The following is a 24797-nucleotide window of genomic DNA, read 5'->3' on the forward strand; positions in this document are numbered from 1 at the left end:
GCAACGGCCATTTTACCCTGGAAAATGTTCTTGGCAGTTGGCGCCAGCTACTGGATGCGGATGGTAAAGAATCCGTCAATCTCAACCGGAAAATGAAGACACGACTTGGTAGTCTACGCCCTGCGTCGTGCACATTATTTTTACCGGCGCTCGTCGAATCGACTGCTACCTTTTTACATAGATAGTGCTGGAGGTGGTTCATTTCTTCTTCATCCCGATTCCCTCGGTTACTTCGCAAATGTTTGTATTCGAGCAACGGCTTTTACCTGGCCTCCTACATTCCATTTCAAAATAAGCTTGTTGATAGTGTCGCGATGCTCGACATGTCCCGCGATGGTTGCTTCGGTGTCGTCCAATTATCGTTTACTATATTTAATTACGTAATTTTCCTCTTCTCTCTTGTAAATAGATGGAGACCCTTTGGGCTCCAACTTTGAAGAAGAAAAAACTTTACCTAGTCGAACCGTATCCTTTCCACATGGTCATCTAGGACCACAAGGCATGGACGGTGTTACATTCATCCATCTTCCGGCTCCACAAGACTACGATCATATATGGCTCTAAACGGTGGTTTTGTTATCATTTCGCATGTTGATCACACAACGAAATGTACCGACGGTTCGTGAAGCATCAGGCTTACTAGACATCGCAAGGCTAGGATGAAATGAGTAAGTGGCGCGCTTCTAAATTCATGGTGACGGGCGGCTATTGGTAAAAAAAAAAGGATAATTCACATGCATCCACATTGGCTTTTTCCTCGGGACACGTCACACGATGTAACACGTGTGCCTCCGGGCAAGAACATGTACCATGTCCTCTATTGTAGCTAACTTACTACTACTCCATTTTCTTAAATTACCTACTACACTCATGTAGAGCAATCACTCATGGACTCTTCAGAAATTCGTTACAATGGATGGCTGGGTCCTTTGTGACCCTACCATTGTTAGAAAAATCCAAAAATACAAGCTAAGGTTGTCAGATGAGAGATTGTATGTGTTTTTTAGAAGAAGAGATATTGTATACGCGCGTCAAAATGAAGAAATTCATATTGCCGGATTTATCATTAAGTATGCTCTTATTGTTGTGTGCATTGTAATTATGTTACATTGTATAATTATTTTTTGTGAGTTGACGCATGGTTAGACAAAACGAAATCGCTGATCATCAACCATCAAAGAACCATACATATCAAAGACTATATTACCTGCTAAAAGTAACATGTGCATTTTTGAGATTGAAGAAGCAAGTAATCAACATTTTTTACACAAAGTGAGATACTTAGGCCTTATATAATGCAAAGTGCTTAGAAAAGGTGCTTAAAGAGATAAACACTTTCTTGTTAAGCATCAATGCTTATATTTATAAAGGGCAGAGCAGACGCATAACCAGGCACCCTTTCTAAAGAAATAAAAGCTCATGTTTGAGAAAAATTCGATTTGTTTTATCAAACATCTTGCCTAAGCATCTTGCATGATACAAAGCCTAATGGGAGCCTAATACGACTCCATCGAGTTAATCATCTGGCCTGCCCTGGCACGTCATGCATGTGGCGTGGAGGCGACAAGGCGCCGTCGTCACGTGGAGGCAGCGCGAATATGCCCCCCGGCCACGAAAATTCTACACTTACGGACCCTCAGCTACGGACCCATATCTACGGACGTACGTGTCCAACAGTGCTAATCTTCTCCCCCTGTTTCTCAGGGTGGGGACCACGTGATTTTCAATCTCCTGTTGCCAAATCAGTCCGTAGGTGCTAATCCGTAATAGTACTCCCCCGGCCATGTATGCATGCTGCATCGTTCGTGGCGGTCTTAACCTCTTGATCCATCGGCCAATTTGTCACTTGTAATATGTTATTACTGCCCACTACACTTAACTAACCTGTGACCGTTACGTGTAACATGTGTATATTGTGTGCGACAAATACTAAACTCCAGAAGGCCACCTTCCGACACGACGCGGAATCCTCACCTCCCAAGATTCCCTCTATAGCAATCTGAGTAGAAGAAAAAGATCCTCTCTAGCTGACAATCTTTTTCTTTTACATCAATACAGACACAAGTGTTCATATACACGCGCATACACTCATCCCTATGAACGCACACACGCACACTCTACCCCTATGAGCACCTCTAAGAGACTGAGCCGGCATATTATCTTGAGATTTACGAAGTCACCGTAGGCGCCTCGTCGTCGACGGGAACGTCTCCTCCCACTGAAAGCGCATCGCCGGAAATCCTGAAATAAATCCAGGAATAATGCGAGCACCAGGATTTGAACCCTGGTGGGTTAGGGATACCACTGTCCACCTAACCAACTCAACCACAGGTTGATTCTCTAGCTGACAATCTTTACTTATATATTCTATCTATTTCCGAAAATGGATTTTGGAGGCCTCCATTTGCAATTTTCAAAATTCATCAAAATTTATATTTCTATGTTTTTTTTGAAAAAAATATAGATATACATGGAGGCATAACACACATGTGTGTAAATTTTAAGGACGAAATATGTTGAGATGAGGGATGAGCAAAAAAACAACAAATATTGGGCTGTTAAGTGTTAACACATGATATTATTCATCCTCAAAGTCCATCAATTTGTTTTTTATTTTGTGAACAGGTCGCATTTCAAGGCTTTGAATTTTTACACAACATACACATCACATCCTACATTCTTTTCAGATTTTTTTGAAACTGAAAAGTTTGATTTTTCTTCTCTTTTTTCCAACATTCCGGCCTCCATGGAGGCCGAGCTCCAAAATGCCCCACTCATCTATCTCATGTAGAGTAGTTAAAGAACAAATTATGTGATGCATTATACTCAGATTCCATTGTCCTAAAATTATGGGTGGTTGGAATTAAATTAGAAAACGTGTAAATGGGAGAAGACGTCTAGTACAATGGAAGAAATCCTGTATCTTTCATATTAAGAGATAGTCTCTTAGTTAAAATAAGGCAAAGTCCCCTTTTGGTTTCTCTTTTGCTATTTCAATTAAGTGTGTTGATAATTACGTGAGGGGTGGGACGACATGTTGGTTGTGTTTCTTTTTCTCATGCTACAAAGAGTTGTCGCGCGCACACCCCTCCTTCATGGTGGTGTTACTCCGATGTCACTAGAAATATGGTACTAGAGGCTTTGACATATGCTTTGAAATTAATGAACATTTCAATTTTCATGAATCATATATTGAGCATTGGCCCAATATTCATAACATCAAGTACCTGCTAGTTAGTACTGCTAATTATTGATCTGCTTTTTGATCTAGTGGCCAAAGCGGTGCCCGTCGGCCTTTTACATGTTGTTTAATTTATGTCTTTTTTTCTCTCCTTGCAGATGTTGTGTCCCTCTCATTCGCATCCAGTTGCCACCATTGTCATTATATGATCCACACCTATCTATTATAGTATTAAAGCAATATGAATTCTTTGGTATAGGATTTTATGAAGTAAACGTATGCTTCTGTTTCTTTCACACAAAGGTTTTGCACATTAGATAATTTGGTGTAGGATTGTTCTTGATCTTATGCATTTGCCCATTGATTTCTAAAGGGTCACATTCTTAAGCACTGGAGGGGTGGCTATGTAGTGATGGGTTGCATAGTGAACTGATTTTCTAAACGGATTGGAAGACCCGGCCATATAGGGGAGGAGAAACGGTGCCGCTACTCACACTATGATGGTTGGGAGATGAGCGCATAGAGCTTTGCTGCACCTATGAAAATTAGTTATGAAAATTAAAGTAAGGGATTAATTGGCAGCATTTTATTAGAGGGGAGAGGGGTGCAACCTAAAATTCAGGGGGTGGGGAGATTGATGTGAGCAAGACATGTACTTACATAAGACAATTTTAGTAGCTATTCTGTGGGTGTAGGATTTTCGGAGCGCATAATAGCCGGGTTTATGTCTTTGTTTCTGTATTTTTTTTCGCACTATGCCTCGCTCATCTGCATCCAGGGGACACAATTTCCTCTATAGGATCCACATTCCTACAATGACGGCTCAATTCATATGTTGGCCTATGGTAGCTTGGGGAAGGAGGGGGCCATTGCCCCTACCCCTCAAAGTAAAAAGAAAAAAGAAAAAAATCGGCACCCTTCTGGATCACGTTCTTTCCTCATTTAGCACCACATAAATACTTCTCATGACCCCTGACAAGATTTCACGGCTCATCGTAAATCAAGACATTTTGTAGCCACCCATGACAAAGCGAAGACATCATGCACAACACATGGTTCTTTTCCACATTTTTGCGTGTCAAAGAAATTGGTGTGATTGTTCCTAATCGTACTTATTGATTTGCCCACCTGCAAGTGTTCTTAATCACCAACGTGAGTTACTAGCTAGGTAGCTAGAGATACTGAGCAATGATATGGTTGAGAAAAAAAATGGATGGACATGTTTCTGTTTGGTCGCGCTCTAGTCTGTGCGGGAGTTCCCACTTTCTCTCTAACTACATGCAATGTCTCTGTGATGGACATCTTTGTACTCATGATTTTCTGAAAAAAACGTTGGTCCGAATTGGCATACTGTAGGTTGTGTTGACGCGTGAAATGAAAGCTATATAATGGCACACTTTTAATCCATGTGGTGCGCACACCATGGTTGATGGAGCATCGGCAGTGGGCTATGCCACGTTGCTGGTCGCCGTCTCTCTATCTGGCCATCTCGCTAGTGTCCAACTTACTTTTTCTTCCGTGCTTGTTCTTTCAAAGAAGAAGAAGAAGCCGAGAACGACTTATCAAAGACTGAGTCCTCGTCTAAAACATAAGCAAGAAGTGGTGTTGTTCCTTCTCGATCCACACAAAAGGCAGTGTCAAGGCTACCACTGAATAGAGTGGTAAAATGAAAAGTGTTGAAGTCGTCGTCATCACTGCTCGTGGGTTGATTTGCCATTAACATTTTCGGGCCGAATTCTTCTTCAATTTTCCCTTAACATTTTCCTTTGCAATTCCCCTCTTCCATTTCAAAAAATGGAAAATCACAGGAGAGCAACACATCCGTGTGAGGACTCTTCTGCGACGGTGATCCACTGTACGTTGCGTTGCTTTCGGTCGCCGGACAGTAGGTAGCTCCCAAAATAAAGCGAATCAGCAATGAACTGGATTTTGCAAGTGATATCAGTGGTTTGGTCGATGAGGTTACTGCCGTTTGGACGCCAGGACACACACACACGCAGTACAACACAACAGTAACTAATCGAAACAAATTACTAATAATAAACAATGTCGCATGCCTGCAGACAAGGTTTTGTGTCGGGAAAGGATTGGCCGGAGTACGCGCGAGTCTAGGAGCGGTCGCAACCATTGTGTTAACAATGGTGTTACCATCACACTCGGCTATGGCGGACTAATTCATGTGCATGTTTAGCCAATCGAGTCTAGGAGTAATCGTCAGCATGCATCGATCTCACTCGGCTTGATTAGCAGGCCGTCATTCCCTACTTGTTTTAACCCAGCGTTGGATCGACAGCGACTAGAGCGAGCGTGACACCATCAACAGGGCTGGCTGGCTGGCTGGCTTCTAGAACCGCTTTCAATTGACACTTGTTGACACGGCCTCTCAATCTAGCTAGTGGAATACTCCTGTATTAATTAGTACAGTAGTTCTCAGAATAGTAACGTGACAGGATGTAGCACTACAATTAAGATTGTCCATCTAAAAAAGAGACCTTTTACGGTACATCAGCTCAATGTAGACCGTTCATTTCTATCGTTCGACGGTTCAGATATTACAATACTACTCTAGATTTCCGGTAGTATATTAACTAAACAAAGGTGTTTTGGGTAGTTTACATTTATCCATCTCGCAGGCACCTTCCCCTCAAAAACAAGTGGAGGGCAGACCTGAAATATCATGTAGTAATTCTCCATCCCGTAGTTGTTCATTTGCCGTCGCCATTGCCAACCGGCACCATCATCGCTCGTTGCCCCCGTCGAGTCCGCCACGTGCCAGCGTCCCCGTACTGGCCTAGCTAGCTATCGGCGGCAGCGAGATCGCCATGCCTTTCGTGTTACCCTCAAGCCCACAGAATTTGGAGTGGGTCGCCGACGGAGACGACGAAGGCGAGGGCGTCGCCCCGGCCGCATGCCTCCGTCCTGGTCCGTGGCTAGATTACCGGGTCTATGGTGTTCCCATCGAACCTCTGGAATCTGGAGCAGAGTCGCTGACATGGAGACGACGCCATCGCTCCGGCCGCATGACCCCGGCCTTGTCCAGTCGGTCCCATGAATGAACTTGCAGATACTAGAATACGAGGCCATATCATGGCAAGTACTCCACTCTGTTTAACACTCCACCAACTAGCTAATTACGTGGCTACATGCTACAATTGCTAGCTAGTTCGTGCCGCCGTCGGCAGCATGCAGACAGGGTAGGCTGCAATTTTTGGCAGCGTTGAGTACTTAGTTGACGGTGCGCTGGGAGGAGTGCAGGCGGTGTCGGGATGGCAGAGCTCCTGAGAGCTCCAGCCTGCAGGCAAGCTTTGGAATGGCCAAGAACATGGGACGGGACCTGGCCGTCATTGGGGGCGGAGGGCTGCAGCGGCGTCTATCGTCTGCGGTTTGTCTAATAATTAATTAGAGGAAACATAATTTTACTAATACTCCCTCCATTCCACAATATAGTGCTTCCTCTATCTCCGTGCTTCAACTTTAACCGTAAATTTAACTATTAAGACCAATTGCGGCGGAGGCAAAAATTATATCAGTGAATTCGTATTCGAAAGAAGTTTTCAATTATATAATTTTTTCTCCCGTCGCAGTCGGTCTCATTGGTTAAATTTATGGTCAAAATTGGACCTCGGGAAGTGCGGGCGCACTATATTTTGGAATGGAGGGAGTATGTCCTTAAGCCAAAATCTGACCGCCTCATACTGACCATTGGATTAACTTAATACTATCTGGTATGTTGAGTAGTATAATGTACCGTAAAAAGTCCCTAAAAAAGGAACCACAATATCTAGCGAACGTATCATGGCAAATTATGTTTGAAGAGGTAAGTTTTGCCAGACGAAAGTTTGTATGTTTTTTTATAGAAGAATAAAGATTGTATACGCTCATCAAAAACAAGATATTAATATTTACCACATTTATCATTAACAAGTATGCTCTTACATTGTATAATTGTATAATCATCTTTATGTGAGTTGACGTATGTTTGGACAAAACGTAATCGATGGTCAGCCATATCGAAGGAACCATATAGATCAAGTGAGAGACTATATTGTCTGCTAAAATAAGTACTATGTACATTTTGAAATCGAAGAAGCAAGTAACCAATATGTTTTAAACCAAGTGAACTCAATGGCTACAATAAGAGCATAATTAATACTCCCTCCGTTTCTAAATATAAATCTTTTTAGAGATTTTAATATGAACTACATATGAAGCAAAATGAGTGAATTCACATTTTAAACTACGTCTATATACATTCGTATGCAATCTATATTGAAATCTCTAAAAAAATTATATTTAAAAACGGAGGGAGTACGATTCAGTCGAGCTAATCATTTTGGCCTGCCATGCAAGGTGATGCATGTGGTGTGGAGGCGACAAGGCGCCGTCGTCACGTGGAGGTACAACGAATATGCCCCCCCGGCCATACATGCATGCACGATGCATCGTTCGTGGCGGTCAATCTGTCACTTGTAGTACAGTACATTATATTACTGCCTACACGCACTTAATTAACATCTCACCATTACTCCCTTCGTTCCAAATTACTCGTCACAAAAATCTGGATACATCCATACCCGCAACAAGTAATTCGAAACGGAGGAAGTACATGTCAACATGTGTATATTGTGTGCGACAAATACTAAACTCCGGGAGGCCACGTTCCGACACGCCGCGGAATCTCAGCTCCCAAGATTCCCTCTCTATAGCTAGCAATCTGAGAAGAAGAAAAAAAATCCTCTCTAGCTGAAAAATCTTTTCTTGTAAACCATGTTATACAATGGATCACTGGTAGAAAAAGGGTCTATAGTCCTGGTTCGTAAGAGTCTTTAGTCCCGGTTCCTGAACCGGGACTAAAGTATCGGTACTAATGCCCTGTACCTTTAGTCCCGGTTCAATCCAGAACCGGGACTGATGGGCCTCCACGTGGGCAGTGCGCAGAGCCCAGGCAGGAGACCCTTTGGTCCCGGTTGGTGGCACCAACCGGGACCAATAGGCATCCACGCGTCAGCATTTCTGTGACTGGGGTTTTTGTTTTTTTTTTGAAAGGGGGGGAAGGGTTTGGGGGTTTTGGGGGGTTAATTTAGGTGTTTCATATATTGTGTTAGCTAGCTATAATTAATAGAGAGAAGTGTCCTCTCTTACGTCCGTGCTTGGTCGACGCTACGTATTATACATACGTATAGAGAGGACTAGACACGCTAGTTAGCTAGTAAGCAAACGAAGGAAACAGAAGATCGTCATGAACATATATGCATACAGAGAGAAGTGATATCGACCACCTCTCCTTCTCCGAGAGATTGGTCGAACAACAAGTTCTCGTATATCTATCCGACACTACCGGCTACATATATACAATAATTATCTCTTATAAATATAATCATACGGACTCATGGTCCACATAGTATTCTCCGTCTTCAGCGATCACTTGGTCAAGAAAGAATGCCGCCAATTCCTCAGTGGGATCTCAGTGTTACCTTTAGCAGTTATTAGTTTCACGATCCTAAAATTATGGGTGGATGAAACTTAATTAGAAAACGCGTAAATGGGAGAAGACATCTAGTAGTACAATGGGAGAAGACATCTAGTAGTACAATGGGAGAAATCCTACCTGGAAATTCTTGCTTAGAAGAAATCTCGAAATCGTGGTGCACAGATTAAAAGGCGGCAAAGTAGCAAGACTATAAGCCTGGACTGAAGTTAACTTTTGATTTCTCATGTTGCCTAAAGCTGGGACTGGCTGAGTATTTTCCTTTTTCTGTTTGTATATACTTTTATTTAATGAAAATTTAACCATAGAACTATTGTTCTACGGTCATTGCCTCAAAAAAAAAAGCACAATGGGAGAAATGCCTTATCTTTCATATTGTTCTACGGTCTCCGCTGCCACTACCAATATGGTGCTAGAGGCTTTCACACATGCTTTGAAATTAATGAACATTTGGAATTTTTCGGAATCATATATTGAGCATTGGCCCAATATTTCTAACATCAACTACCCGCTAGTTAGTATTGCTAATCGTCGATCTACATTTTTTGATCTAGTAGCGGAAGCGGTGCTCATCAGCCTTTACATCTTTGACTTATGTATGTGTTGCTCGCCTCGCAAGTGTTGTGTCCCTCTTGTTCACATCCAGGTGCTACCGTTGTCATTATATCATCAACACCTATCTAATATAATATTAAAGCAATATGAATTCTATGGTCTAGGATTTTATTTAAGTAAATGTATGCTTCCGTTTCTTTCACACAAAGGTTTTGCACAATTAATAATTTGGTGTAGGGTTGTTCTTGATCTTATTCATTTTCCCATAGATTTCTAAGGGGTCCTATTCTTAAGCACTGGAGGAGTGATGATTCATTTATTTGCACAATGAACTGATTTTCTAAACGGATTGGAAGATCCGGTCGTATTGATGAGGAGAAACAACGCCCCTCCTCACACTGACAGTTGAGAGAGATGACCGCATAATAACCGGGTTTATGTCTTGTTTTTTTTGTGCATACTATTTCACATTCGTCTGCATCCAGTGGACACAATTTTCACTATAGGATCCACATTCCTACAATGATGGCTCGCCTGTCGTAGCTTGGGGTGGGAGGGGGCCATTGCCCCTACCCCTCAAGGTACAGATTTTGGTACCCTTGTCGACCACTTTTTTCCTCATATATCACCACATAAATCCCTTGCGTCACCCCTGAGATAGTTCATGGCTCATTGTAAATTCTGACATTTTGTAAAAACTCACGACAAAGCGAAGACATCATGCACAACACATGGTTCTTTTCCACTTTTTTGTGTGTAGAAGATATTGGGGTGATTGTTCTTGATCTTACTTATTGATTGACCCATTTGCAAGTGTTCCTAATTGCCGGGGTGAGCGATGATATGGCTGATAAATAAATGGAATGGATGGGCATGCTTCTGTTTATTCGTGCTCCAATCTATGCGGGAGTTCCCATTTTCAGTCTAACTACCTAGCAATGCATGTCTCCTCGATATCTAAGCATATCTTTTTACTCATCATTTTGTGAAATAACATTTGTCGGGAATTGACATATTGTAGGTTGTGTTGACGCCGGAAACGAAAGCTAAATGGGACACTAAGGTGATGTTTGTTTCTCTAGTCTTAAAACTTTTTCTAGTCCCTAGGACTTTTTAAAAAAGACTCTTAAGGAGGTGCTTCTAAGGACTTTTAGCAAAAAGTCTCATTCTGTTTGGTTTGCTAGGGACTTTTTCTAGTCCCGACACAAAAAAGTCTCTGGAATCAAACACCCCCTAACAGTTTTACTCCATGTGGTGTGCACACCATGGTCGATGGGTCATCGGCAGTGGGCTCTGCCACGTTGCTAGTCGCCATCTCTCTACCTCACTATCTAGCAAGTGTCCAACTTACTTTTCTCTTTTGTACTCGTTGTTTTCGCAAAAAAGATAAAAGCTGAAAACGACCTATCAAAGATTGTGTCCTCGTCTAAACCTAAGTAACAAATAATGTTGTTCGTTCTCGGTCCACACAGAAGGCGGTGTGGCGTGCGGGGGCCATCCTACCAGCCATGGCCATGGATTCAACCACGTCGTTGGCCGCGTGACCAACGTGTCTAGGTTACCACTGAACAGAGCGGCCGCGGCGGTCATGTGGCTGATATTGCTCTCGTGCTCCTCCACGGCGAGGGAAAGCTTTGAACGTCGTAGTCGTCACTGCTCGCGGGTCGAATTTTCTTCTTCCGCGTGAATTCTTCTTCGACTTCCCCTTAAGAAAATATTTCCCTCCAAATTTCCTCACCCATTTCAAAAATGGAGGACGCCTAGCTAGGAGAGCAACACATGTATGTGAGGGCTCCTGTGTGACGGTGGTCCATCGTACGTATGTTACGTTGCGTTGCTTTCGACGGACGGACACTAGCTAGCTAGCTCCCAACAAACAAAAAGTGAATCTGCAACTATCTAAAATTCTCAAGTGATGGTTAGTGCTTACGTTGATGCAGGTTACTGCCATTTGGACACCTGCATGACCAAGTAGTCCCGGGCCCCTGATCGCTGTAACAACAAGAGTAACAAATCGAAATCAATAAAACAAATTTGCATGCCTGCAACGCAACATTTTTTGTCGAGAAAGGATTGGCCGGAGTACGCAAGAGAATGATCGCAACCATGATTGTCTTAACAATGGTTGCCATCACCAGCTAGAGAGCATATCTCAGCTACGTATAGCGGACTAATTCATGTGCTGCTGGTTTAACCGATCGATGAATCCAGTCTAGGAGTGATGGTCACCATGCAGGCATGTCGTTAACTAGAGCATATATCGATCTCACCCTGCTTCATTGGTAGACGACTCAGCGTTTGACAACGACCAAAGCGAGCGTGACACCATCATCAGGGCTGGCTGGCTGGCTTCTAGAACCCCTTTAATCTCCACTTATTGACATGCTAGCTAGTAGTACTAGTTGATAATTATAATTAAGTACTGGTTCTCAAAATAGTAACGTGACAGCACGTAGAACTATTAGTTAGGTAGTGTTGAGTGGCTTATCCATTTGCCACATCATCGACGGGACAAAACCCTCGGGCGTACGGACGGTGGCATCAATGACCCTGGAATAATCATGATTAGCTCCATCGATCTCCATGACAACATGCGACGAAGAAACCCATGAGCCCATTAGCAGCGGCATCGGCCGACTAATTGCACTAGTAGTTAATTAATCGGTCCGTGCGTGTCGCCATCTCCGCTCAATCTCAGGTCACTATAACCATATGATGATTGATTAAGCAGATAGAGATGGGATTAGTCATTAGTGTATGCCTTGATGTCACCGTCGACATCATTCATCGGCATATCCAAGGACCAAGGCCGCCAGATGCCTCTTGTCACCCGGCCAAAAGGCTCCAAATACGTACGTACTAATTAGTTAACCTCCTTGCTGCCGTGAAAAGTGAGTGTTTGGAGCTTTCTCCCCTCTTCGTTTTCGTGGGAATATGCTATGCGACCGAGCTAGACCCGGCCGGTTACGGCGTCAGCCTTAGCTTAGTTAGCGTCTTAGTTAATTACATTTTCGTTGACGTGGTTCAAACACTCTACTAACTCTACATCTTCGTTATAGTTTTCCGACCGCAGATCGGATCGCTTTAGGGCTTTTTTTTTTTGCTTTTTTTGCTTACCGGTCTCATATGACTTTGCTACTTACCTGCATGTTTTCTTGTGTGTGTAAGTTGATGTTGAATGTCTGCATCCTAACTATGTAGAGGCCAGGTGTATGCCCATTCTGTTGTGTATCTTCTTCACGTGAGATGGAAGGAGCTCTTGCCCGAGGCATCCATAGTAACAGAGTGGCCCATTAGCAAACACTCGAACACTTCAAATAAATAGAGAAAAGAAAGGGAAAAGCCATGGATGGAACCCAGGTCTCCAGGTAAAGAGTCACGCCACAAACCACTAGCTGACTATACGGATTGTGATAAACAGTAGGGCACGACCAAGTAAATGTAAAAGAGGCGGTCATTCCACTGGTTTTTTGGGTTTTTTCTGTATTGTTTTTAAAAATAGTTTTCATCGATTTTCTCTGTTTTTACTAGGTTTTATTATTTTCTTTGGTTTTCTTTGTTTTTTCATAATTTTTCACCGGCATTTTTTCTATACTTCTTCAGTTTTGTTTGATTCTTTCTCATTTTCATCGGTTTTCTGTTTTTCTTGTTTTCACAGTTTTTACATACACATTTTCGGTATATATCTAATGCATTTTTCTAATACACATTTAATAAGTTTAGATAGAATCTGAATATTTTTTAAATACCTGGTCAACATTTTTTCTATACATATTTAATATTTTCAAATGCTTGATTGACATTTTATAAATACAAGATTAACGTTTTTAATGCATCCTCACCATTATTTCTATACACAATTAACATATTTCAAATGGTCGATTAATATTTTCCGAATACAAGTTTAACATCTTCTGAATACATGCCCAACATTTCTTCTATACACATTTAACATTTTTATGCTTACTAACATTTTTTAAATGATAGTTTAATATTTTTTTGGAATGCTTGGATTAACATTTTTCAAATAGAAGTTTTATGTTTTTTAATACATGGTCGACATGTCATCTATACACATTTAACATTTTATAAATGCATGATTAATTTTTTAAATACTTTTTAACATTTTGTCACATGCTTGGATTAATTGATTTAAGTACATTCAACTTTTTTCACACACATTATATATTTTTGTGTATATTTTTTTTTCAAAAAGGGGGGTTCGCCCCAGCCTCTGCATCTGAACGATGCATACGGACAATATTATTAATAAGCAAAAGGTCCAACAAAAGTCTCCAAGTCTCGAACAAAGAAATACAAAAAAGGCTCACGAAGAGCTAAGCAGTAAATAAAAAGCCACAACCAGCTGGCATAAAAAGATATGAGCACTACATGCCTATCCTGTTACATGACCACCGTCCAAACCGGTTGAAAATATCCCGTGCTACCATCTCCCATCGGGTAGACACAGTAACCAAACGCTCCCTGGCCTCCGTCGGATATATTTTTGTGTACATGAGAAGCATTTTCTCTATACACATATTTGAAATGCTTGATTAACAGTTTCTTCAAATGTTTGACGCAACCTGTTTTTCTAAAATATTTATTTCAAATATTTGGAAGCATGAAAAAAAATGAAGAAATAAAAACTAAAACAAAAGCGTGAAAAAGCATGGTTGTGCCCTCCCGCTCGTTTCGGCCGGTACATTAGTGTCTTGTTTAATGTGAGGCTTTCCTATCTCTCGTTGTAAGCGATATATAGGGGCCCTCACGATACGCGGCATGTGTACATACCACTCGTACACGGCCCGACGCACTTGGCATACCCAAACCCTATTTGGAGCCCTCAACTGTTTTTTCTCTTTCTTTTTAATCTTCAAAAAGTGTGCGCCACGGGAGATTTAACTCCAGCCCTCAAGGTTTGTTCATCTTTTTTTATACTGTATTATGTTTTCTTTTATTTTGCAATCTTTCTTCTTTTATCAAATGCATGAACTTCTCAAAACAATTTTAAAAAATCTAACTTTGGGGTTTTACATTCTTTTCTCAATTTTGTGAATCTTTTACAGTTTCTCGAACTCTTTTTGCAACTGTTTTTAGTGAAATTTTCTTGAAAATCTGCAAAGTTTTCAAATCCGTGAACATTTTTTTAAAATTAATCACATTTTTTCAATCTTTAACTCTATTTTCTCGTTTTGAGATTTATTATTGTTTTTGAAACATTAAAAAATTTGAAATATTTTTAATACAAAAAATGGTTCCTTTTTTCATACATTGTTTTCAATTTTAAGAAATATTCTGGAATTTCGAAAAATGTTACTGTATTCAAAAAATTATCCACAAATTTATGAAATTATTAAGTTTTGAAAAAGTTCAGAATTTTTTTAAAAGCAGATGGTATGAAAATTTTGTTCAAAATTTGCATCAGTTGTTTGTAATTTGTTAACGATTTTGAATAAAGTGTTCAAGTTTTTAAAATTTTGGTACACAATTTGAAATTAAATAATTGTAGAGAAATTAAAAAAAATGCCCAGGACACAAGAAGTACATGTTCAAAAATTTGAGTGATAATGACAAAAATTGCAGATAACAAAAAACTTCAAATTAAGAAACTGTACATGTTCACAGATGCACCCATGTGGCTTAATCTTGCATCCTCCTCTTAATTGGTGATTTTTTGGGCTATGGATAAATGACCTCAATTTTTTCAAGTAGATGAGCATGCCCATGGTAGGCATGCATGCAGGTTTGGACGAATTCCGACACCGTTTGCACACTGCGTCATGTCCGACCATGAAAACTTGTCAAAAACCAAAAAACATGGCATGACCCCTTGAATTGCTCATACAAGGTCATGAAAATATTGGGGCATTTCAGGGACGTCGAGAAACAACGTGCTCTTAAGACGGAGCCATCCGACACTCTTTGATGAACATGGTGTATTTTTGGACATCCTTGAAACGACCTCAATTTTTGCAAGTAGGTGGGAATGCCCCATGGTACGCATCCATCTTAGGTTCGAACGATTTTCCGAAACCACATGCAAGTTGCGACATGTCTAGCCATTTATCGATATTTTTTGAACAAAAAAAACTCTAGAAAATATCAAAATTTTCAAAAATCTATACAACTTGGAATTGTGCCTAGAATTGGTAATACAAAGCCATGGAAAAAAATTAGGTCATTTCAAGGATTTTAAGAAATAATGTGCTCTTACACAGAGCCTTCTAATCTACTCGCACACCCTCTGTTCAACATGGTCAATTTTTAGACATAATTGAAATGACCTCAACTTTTTCAAGAAGGTCGGCATGCCCATGGGAGCCATCCATGTCAGGTTTGAACGATTTCCGACACGTATGCAAATTGCGACACGTCCAGGCATTTATCGGCCTTTTTTGACCGAGAAAACTCCAAAAATAAAAAAAAATCAAAAACCAAAACAACATTCCATGGTGCCTGGAATTGGTCATAAAAGGCCATGAAAAAAATTGGGGTCATATCAAAGATGTCAAGAAACAACATGCTCTGAGACGGAGCCTTGTGGCCTACCTGAACACCCTTCGTTAAACATGATCTATTTTTGGGCATCCTTAAAATGACTCCAACTTTTGCAAGCAGGTAGGCATGTTCATGGTAGGAATCCATGCTAGGTTTAAACAATTTCTGGTAATATATGCAAGTTACGACATGTCCGGCCATTTATCTGGCTTCTTTGACCGAGAAAACTCTAGAAATTGCAAAATTTGTCGAAAACTAAAACAATTTGGCATAGTGCCTTCAATTGGTCGTACAAGCCAATGAAAAAAAATTGGGGTCGTTTGACGCAAGTCAAGAAACATCGTGTTCTCAAACAGACCTTATGCCCTACCTGGAGCCCTACGTCGAACATGATGTTTGTTGTGACATTCTTAAAATGACCCCAGCTTTTGCGCCCAGGTGGGCATGCCCATGGTAGGCGTCTATGGCATGTTTGAATTATTTCCAACACAATATGAAAGCTGCGACACGTCTGGCCATTTATCAGTCTTTCTTGACCAATAAAACTCCAGAAACTACAAAATTTGTTAAAAACCAAAACAACTTGAAATGGTGCCTTGAATTGGTCATACAAACTAATGAAAAAATTGGGATAATTTGATGCATGTTGAGAAACAATGTTCTCTCAAACAGAGCTTATGGCCTACCTGAACACCGTACCCTATGTTGATTGTGGTGTTTTTTGGACATTCTTAAAATGACCTCAACTTTTACGAGAAGATGGGCATGCCCATGATAAGCGTTCATGCCAGGTTTAAAGAAAAATATACGTAAATCATAATTTAAACAGATAATTAAAAATATTATTTTAAATATTTAACATAACTAATAAATACCAAGAGTTAAAATTGAAAACGGCAAATTCTTTTTTTACAAAGCTATAAATAAATATGTGAAGAAAAAAAGAATTTAAAATCATAATCTAAAATGGTTACTTAAAACTGTTAATTTTGTATTCCAACCAATATTTCAATTTTTGGGCAGGTTTTAAAATGAATAATTAAATTCAAAAGGGAGAATAATTAATTTACAACAAAGAGTAGAAAAAAGGAAAACAAAAACTTAGGCCTTGACCGGACTAGGCGACGACTCGCTCCTGTCGGGTGCCTGTTGGGCCGGTCCAAGCACTCACTGATTCAGAAAAAAATCGTTTATTTAAAAATGACTATATTTTCATAATTTGATCAAAAATTTAAAAAATCTTCCCATTTTTCAAACTTTTTCAGAAACTAAAAAAATGTTCGGGGAGTTTCGAATTATGTTTGCGCTTTCAAATTTTGTTTTGAATTTTAAAATGTTCTTGTTTTCAAAAAGTTCTACACAAATAAAAAATATTTGGAGAAATTCATAAAAAAATATTTAGTTTTTTATTGTATTTTTTTGAGTTTTCTTTGGAATTTCAATTTTCTTAGTGTTTTCAAAAGTTGTTCGAAAATTACAAAAAAAATCGTGTTCAAAATTGTGTTTGCTCTTTTAAGAAAAATTCATTCAATTATTTAAAATGCCAATATTTGATTTTTTAACAAAATTTGAAAAGCGAGTATTTTTTGAACTTTCAAACATACTCTAATGCGTGGTGCCATCTTTTTGGGGAGCTCCTCGCTTTAAGTGTCTGTTAGGAAGTCGGTGCTTGGGTGCATGCTAGTGGGTTGCGGCCCACTATTGTGCCATTTATACGTTTAATGGGGATGACAGTGTACCAAAGCAGGGCTCTTGCAAGATTTATCTCGCAGTCCTGTCTATTACACATTCGTTCTTCACAAAATACCTTTTTAAGTACTCCTTCCGATTGTGGTCTTATATTTCTTTACATAGGGAGTACACGTACTATCATTTTGTCGACCAGAAAAAGTAACCTAGACACTACATTAATCAATTTTATGAGCACTCAACCGTACAGGTAGTTACAGAGTGAGAATGTGAGGGGAAACCTTTTCATCATCTGCTGCTCCATCAAGCTGAGGGTTAATTAGCAACCTTTTCCCACCGTCTCAGCTGATCTTGAATGCCAGCCGCTTTGCCATCCGCTTCCTGTACGAAGGAGGTACTGTACATCCCTAAAGGCGCGAAGGCCGGTCAGGAGCTCGCGCCCGGCTTGCGAGAGCTCCTCGAAGAACTCCAGCGCTGGTCTCGCAGCTTGGTATGCCGCCCTCCGTGTCCGCCACGAACAGGGGCTCACCGGCCGGGAGCTCCCCCATCACAAGCACCCGGGACACCACGTTTCCACGGCCTGGCCGTGGCACTCGCTGTCCTCCAACTGCTCGGGTGAGCTGTAGCACATGGTGCCATTGGTCGACATGAGCCAAGAACGTGCGCCTAGAGCAGAGCAGAGCAGATAGGCAGGGCTGTGGGCGCTGTTGGCAGTGGCCGGAACCTCCGGCGACCCTGTTCCGTTCGTGCGGTAGCTAACTGGATTTCCCCTCACATGACCCCGTTCCGTTCGTGTGGGCTGGAAGAAAGCATGCATGACATGAAGCTTATGCTAAACGATTCTCTGGTCCTCTCCTCCGTGACCTTGACCAAGGATCGGTTTAGCGCAAGATGATTTGAAGATCCTTGCCATAGTCACGTCGGGACGATAACGTAGAAGGACGAAGCACGATGGTCGATGAAGCCCATAGGTGCATGTTATCATTCCAGCTATCCATTAGCAAATCCTGGTGCCTTCTATGCCTATGCCTATCTCGAATCCCTACTATGCAGAGACACACCACACAATGCACAGACTAATACTAGATAATTCTATGGTGGAAACAATTGACAAAGAAGGTATATTCGTCTTTTCCTTAGGGAAGCCATGCTATTTATAAGAGACTGGTGGTAGGCAAATGATATGAACTCACTAGCCTTCTGGCAGATTAATAGCTGCAAACTCTTGTTTTGTGAGCTTGGTACTTGGTTAGGTGGGAGATTCACTTGCCTCTTTTCTTTTCTTTTCTGAAAAGACATGATTTCATTGATCTTCTGATCTTCTTTAAAAAAAAAAATTGATCTTCTGATCTTAGCATCAAAGTGCATATATGGAACAATTGAGTCGCTTCCGCGAGCAACCTCAGGGGCAACCCTAGCTGCCACTGCACTGGCCTCACCTCTCGGCCTCCCTTCCCCACCGCCGCTGCGAGGCGCCGCCGGGCAAAGCTCAGCCAACGTAGGTGGCGACAGGGAGCTTCTTCCTCCCAGCGTGTTTGGCGGCCGGCGCGGGATATCACGATGCCCGGGGGGCGTCAGGCTGCCGCTGGGCTTGGCGACGCGACGCTAGGCATGCGGAGTGGCGGCTGCGTGGCCTGGCGGCGTCCTGGGGCCTTGACGGCATGTGGCGGTTGCGGTGCCTCTCCTCCATCGCGTGGCGACGCGTGTTGCAGCCCCGGCCAGATCCAGCCGGATTCCGCCGCCACCGTCCGTGGTGGCTGGGTGGATGTGGCTGCGGCGTGGTGGTGGTGGCGCTTGGCCAGCGGCATTTGGTGGCGGTGACAACCCTCGACTGCGGGCGCGTGGTGGCTGGGTGTTGTATATTAGAGCGGCGAACCTCGATTTTGGCGCAAAGGGGGCGGATCGAGACGCGGGGAGCCGATGGAGTTGGGTGATTTGTGGCCGGAGGTACCGGCTACCTCCTGGTGGCGGATGTGGGTTTTGGCCACCGGTGTAGGGGTTTGACTTAGTCCCCCGACCGCAGGTTTGTTGCTCTCCTGCACATGTACCGGCCTTCTCTGGCCAGATTTTGGCCGAATTTCGGCCATCTAGGCCTGGGGCGGAATATACTTTCCGGCGAAAAAATAGATTTTGGTCAAATTTCAGCCAAATTTTGGTTGAAAATTTTGAAAATCGGCCTGGGGTGAAAAAAAATCACAAACGGAAAATCAAAGCCTTGCTTCTGAGTATAAGAGATTCCTTTGTCTCCTTGCCCACGCTCACCTCCACTTGCTGCTTGCATCGCTGCATGTCGTCGCACCAACCAGCATACGCCTAGATTATATTGGGAATGGAACCACCGCACCCTCTGCACGCCCGGTGACACCTCCAGCTGACGTCAACCTACGCGCCCGCCACACCAGCTTCTTTGAACAATGAGGGGTCATGCACTCCGCCGCGCCGCCCATGAAGACCGATGGTAAGGATGCACCGATGGTAAGGATGCACCTTGCATGAAGACCGGCCACCCTCCGATTGCTCTAGCTGATGGCAAGGGGAATCGAAAGTCGATATCGGCAGGCAAGGTCATCGTCGAGGAAACATTGAGGAAAATAACACTATGGAAATTCTGATGGAACGACATCAATCCAGATTAGTTTCATTCAAATCATGCAAATTAGAAGATAAAATAATATTTTAAAAAGTAGATATGTTTGAGACATATCAGCTCCGCCATGCTTAGCTCACTGCTTGTCCTCAAGCAATTCAGTTGACAAACTGAACGCATCAAACAAAACTTTGACAAACTCATTTATTTTTGTAGATGTAAAGAAATTATAACAAAGATTACAAAGCAACCATATGCATGATAACACATAACAATCATCTTTACTCATGGCCAGATCATAATGGGCTAGAAGATAATAATACAATATCTCAAACATCATATCAAAGTGACCACAATGCCATATGATAGAATGGTATATCGCTAGGCCTTTTTGAAACCGCAAAACATATTACAGAACACCCCTCAAGTTCAAGCAGACTAAACATTGCAATTCAACACAAAGAACATGCAGTTATGCTCCTCTTAAAATTAATTAGATCCAATGCATGTTATACTAAGAATGACAATTATGTTCTCTATGTTGGTGCTTGAATACGGATGTGATGACTCAAATTAAAAATGAAAATAAGAAATAAAAATAAAAAAAGAGACCTTCACGGAGGAAAACATAGATTAACACGTGTCAGAGCTCATAAGGCTAAAAAGATGAATTTATCTTGAGAGGTGTATTTTTCCATCAATGATTTAACAACAAAGATTTCTATTATCTTCCATGCTAAACACATCAGAGTGGTTCCCATGTTTTAACACTCCTCCACCGTAACTAACACAAACTATGGCTATCCGACTCCATGGCCCCTGGTAACCACGATCCGCGATCGCTAGCGCACGCCTCAGCCTGCCAAACAGCCTTACCTGGGCCCCTGCAGCCGCTTGCCTGCTTTCACACGGCCTCCTGCACCACCCGCGGGCCACGCCTGGCCTAGGCCTTTGCCCCTGCAGGTGCCCAACCGATCGAGACTCGTTCGATCCCTCTCGTCAAGACTCTGCTGCCCGCACGTTTCGCCACCGCCGCTTTCGATCATTCGAACCGATCTAGCCGCCCGCTGATGCAACTCACCGATGCCAGCTGCTGCCAATCCCGATTGCTTCTTGAAGAACTACAACAACGGCGAACACTTCATCGCCGCCTCCTAGATACAACTAGCCAGCAACGACTCGCCGACTAACTCCGCTCCCACGGCTGCGATCCCTTTGCACACAAGTCTGTTGATACGTTCTTCCTCCTCTGAATCAACTTCCACAGCCTCTTCAAACCTTGTTCTGATACCACTTGTTAGAATAAATACGAGGCCACCGTTGATCTACAGAGGACTAAGCAATCACACAAGCACGACACCGAGATTTGTTAACGAGGTTCACCGATATGGCTACATCTGGCGAAGTGGTACTTGTGGAGAAGTGGAAGCTGCCGAATGACGGTTGGGTGAAGGTAAACGTCGACGGTGCGACATCCAAATGGGGAGAGAATGGAGGAGCATGAGTTGTTCTTCAGAAACCAGGAAGGAGCATTCCTGGCAGGTGCTTGTCATTTCTTTCCAGGGTGCCAGTAACCAGCGAAGCTCGAGCTACAAGCCTGCCGGCGAGCGGTTCAGTTAGCAGATGAGGTAAATGCAACGAGCGAGCTTACATATTGAGTTGGACTGCCAAGAAATTGTTCGCAAGTTGCTGTGCAAAGCACTGGATATGTCGCCACTGGGGCCACTAATTCAAGAGGTCAAAAGCATGCTGGAGATGCGTCAGAGGTGGAAGGTATCATGGTGTAGGCGGATTGCTAATAGTGCAGCCCATGGGTTAGCTAAGGAAGGGGTAGTGAATAATTTGTGTAAAGTTTGGTTGCATGAACTCCCGAGTGTACTTTGCACATTATCTCGGCAGAGATCCCTGCCGTTTATGAATAAATAGAGAAGGTGGTGAATTTAAAAAAAAATAAGTTTGAAGTCATCATCTTGATAACATCTGTCGCTATTCCTATCCACTTGATGAAAGGGTGCAGATTGTCTTAGCTGTATACCCAGGCCTCACACCAAAACCTAACATTCGAAGCCGAAGGCCCCAACCAAGCCGCAATGCCAAGTCTAAGGCACACACCGGTCCGCTGCACTCTCAGCGGGCACCGCACGCGCATGTTATAGAGGCTGTCATCGCCGTCTTCCACCGATCCATCTTCAGAGCAGTTACTGATGCATCGGCATTGTCAGGCCTGCCGTCGACACCACCATGACGCCAGACAACGCTCCCGTCCTGCGCGAGTCCATCATCTCACGTCCGTCACTGCGACCCCACTGCGCCACGCCGCCGAGACTCACCGTCATCGACATGGTAGATGTACACCACTCCACTCCTTGCGTCCTCCATCCAACAACTGCTCCAAAACAATGCCCTCATCAGGGAGAGCGACACCGAGAGCGCCGTCATCGTTCGATCCGGGATACTCGGATTCGGGGTTTCCCCTGAAGCAGCGCAAGTGGGTAGAAGGTGGCTGCAATGGTGATGCCTTCAACAAGGTAATGGCGCAAATAGCTGCCATCGTCTGCCATCACCGTAGTCGGAGCTCGGTTTTCACCGGCAGGCACACCTCCCCAACTCGCCGTCGGGACTAGATGTGGGACCAAGAGGTCCGCCACAACCAGTCGACCGACCAACTCCGGCGGAGGAGTGGGCTGCCACCACCATGCCTAGGCCACTGGCCGAGGCATCCTCATGTTGCGGGACTAGCCCAGGAGCACCTCCGCGTACCGCCATCGGATCCGTCGAGATGCAGGGGCAGTCACGTGTAGGTCGCGGCCCGCCTAGACCCATCGGGGCCCAGATCAGGCCCGCCTGCACCACGCCGTGGCCACCCACTGTCGTCTACACCGCACATCGCTGCAAGCACGCCGAGCCGCGCTGGCCGCCGCCACCTTGCAGCACTGCCACCAAAAGAGGCCGCGACGGGCGCAGCCGCCGCGGGCCAGATTGTCGACCGAGGAGATTCGCCTCTGCCTCGCCATGCGGGCTTTGCCCAGCGACGACCCCGACGGCGACAGGAGGAGAGGCGACGCTCGGGAGAACTGTTGGCAGCCGGCGGTGAGAGCCCCTGACACGGTTTACTATCAATTTTGTGGATTAATGCATTTACTTTTTCGGAACTGCTAATCTATACCAACTAATAAAACACGGAGTGCTTCTTCTCATTCACCGTCGTGATATTTTACAGACCCCCCTCTATTTTCTATAAATTAACCCGCAATACACGTTTAACTCACAGGTGAACCGTTTTTTCGTTTTCTCATCAATCCACCTGACGTTTCAGGTAATCAACCCCGCCGTCCATATTTAAGTCAGACAAATCGTTTTTTCGTTTTAACAGAAAACCACTAACTTTTTGGTTAATCAATCTGTAACTTATTTTAAAAAAATTATTCATATCTTTGAAACCACAACTTCGATTTTAACATGTTATATATGAGATTTGATTAAAAAAACGTGTGGAATATAAATATGATATTTAGCTGTTAAATATTTCTAAATTATTATTTTTGGTGCAAACTTAATCTATAGTGCGTGGTCCGTTTTTCTTTCGTACCAACGGCGATCCAAACTGCAAATAAACATCCATTAAAATCAGATTGAGAGGAAAGGAAACATCGATAATCATACATACACAGCTCTGAAAACCTTGGGGGGGGGGGGGGAAACAACATAATTCTCATATTATTCCTAAACAATATCGATGACTCTCCTCCTCTGCAGAGTCTGCACACATCAGGCGCAATAGTACCTCCGCTGCTGCCCGGCCGGCTGGCGCGGGGGCGCTTCACTTAAATTCCCTGCAACCGTACTAAGAGTCTGAATGAGAATTATTGAATAATAATGAACATTGTTTTGTATTTGATGAACAAATTTTGAATTCGATGAACATTTTTTACCTTGATGAACAATTTTTTTTCTTTTAAGAACATTTATTTGACAAATGGATGAAAAATATTGAATTCAATGCACAAATTTTGAAATTATGATTTTGTTTTGAAAATGATGAAATTTTTTCGAATTCGATGAACATTTTTTTAAATTTGATCATTTTAAAAAAATTTGGTGAACATTTTTGAATTCCGATGATGAACATTTTTTGTATTGGTGATTTTTTTACTTAGACGAACATTCTTGAATTTGATGAATAAAAAATGTTTGGAATTTTAGAAAAGAATATTTAAAAAGGGTGAAAAGTAAAGAATAAAAAAATAAAATAAAAAATAAAAAGCGAAATATAAATAGAAAGAAAGACCAGAAATGGGCCGGACCATACGAACGCCGAGCGCGCAAGGGGTGGGTGCGTGCCATCACGGTGACTATTTATCGCCATAAGCGAGAAAAGTACCTGCTCTGGCTGAAGCCTTTTCTCCCCTTGCAACGTATTGAGCCAGCCCATTTACATGCACATATTCGTAAAAACAAGGGGCACCACCTACTTGAGGCTACTCCTCCTTCCAGCTCTTTAGGCCCATCCGCGTGCAGCTGGTTCCCTCTTGTTAGGGTTTTTCTCCTCTCGGGGCGATCCTGGTCGCCGCCGTTGAGTTCCGTGATCCCCTGTCTCCGCCGCGTTCCCCAACCGTCTATCCTTGATTGGGGGGCGCCCTAGCACTCGCTGGTCCAGGCGGCGACGGGGAGGGGGAGGATCTAGGGTTCCTCTGGAAGGCTCGATAGTTCTGCCGGGTTAGGGATCGGAGGTAGATGGCATCGGATGGAGCTTTGGGGTCTGCTACGGCTGGATCGCCGGAGGTGGATGATGTGGC

Source organism: Triticum urartu, chromosome 5 (assembly GCF_003073215.2).
Source record: "Triticum urartu cultivar G1812 chromosome 5, Tu2.1, whole genome shotgun sequence".
NCBI lineage: Eukaryota > Viridiplantae > Streptophyta > Magnoliopsida > Poales > Poaceae > Triticum > Triticum urartu.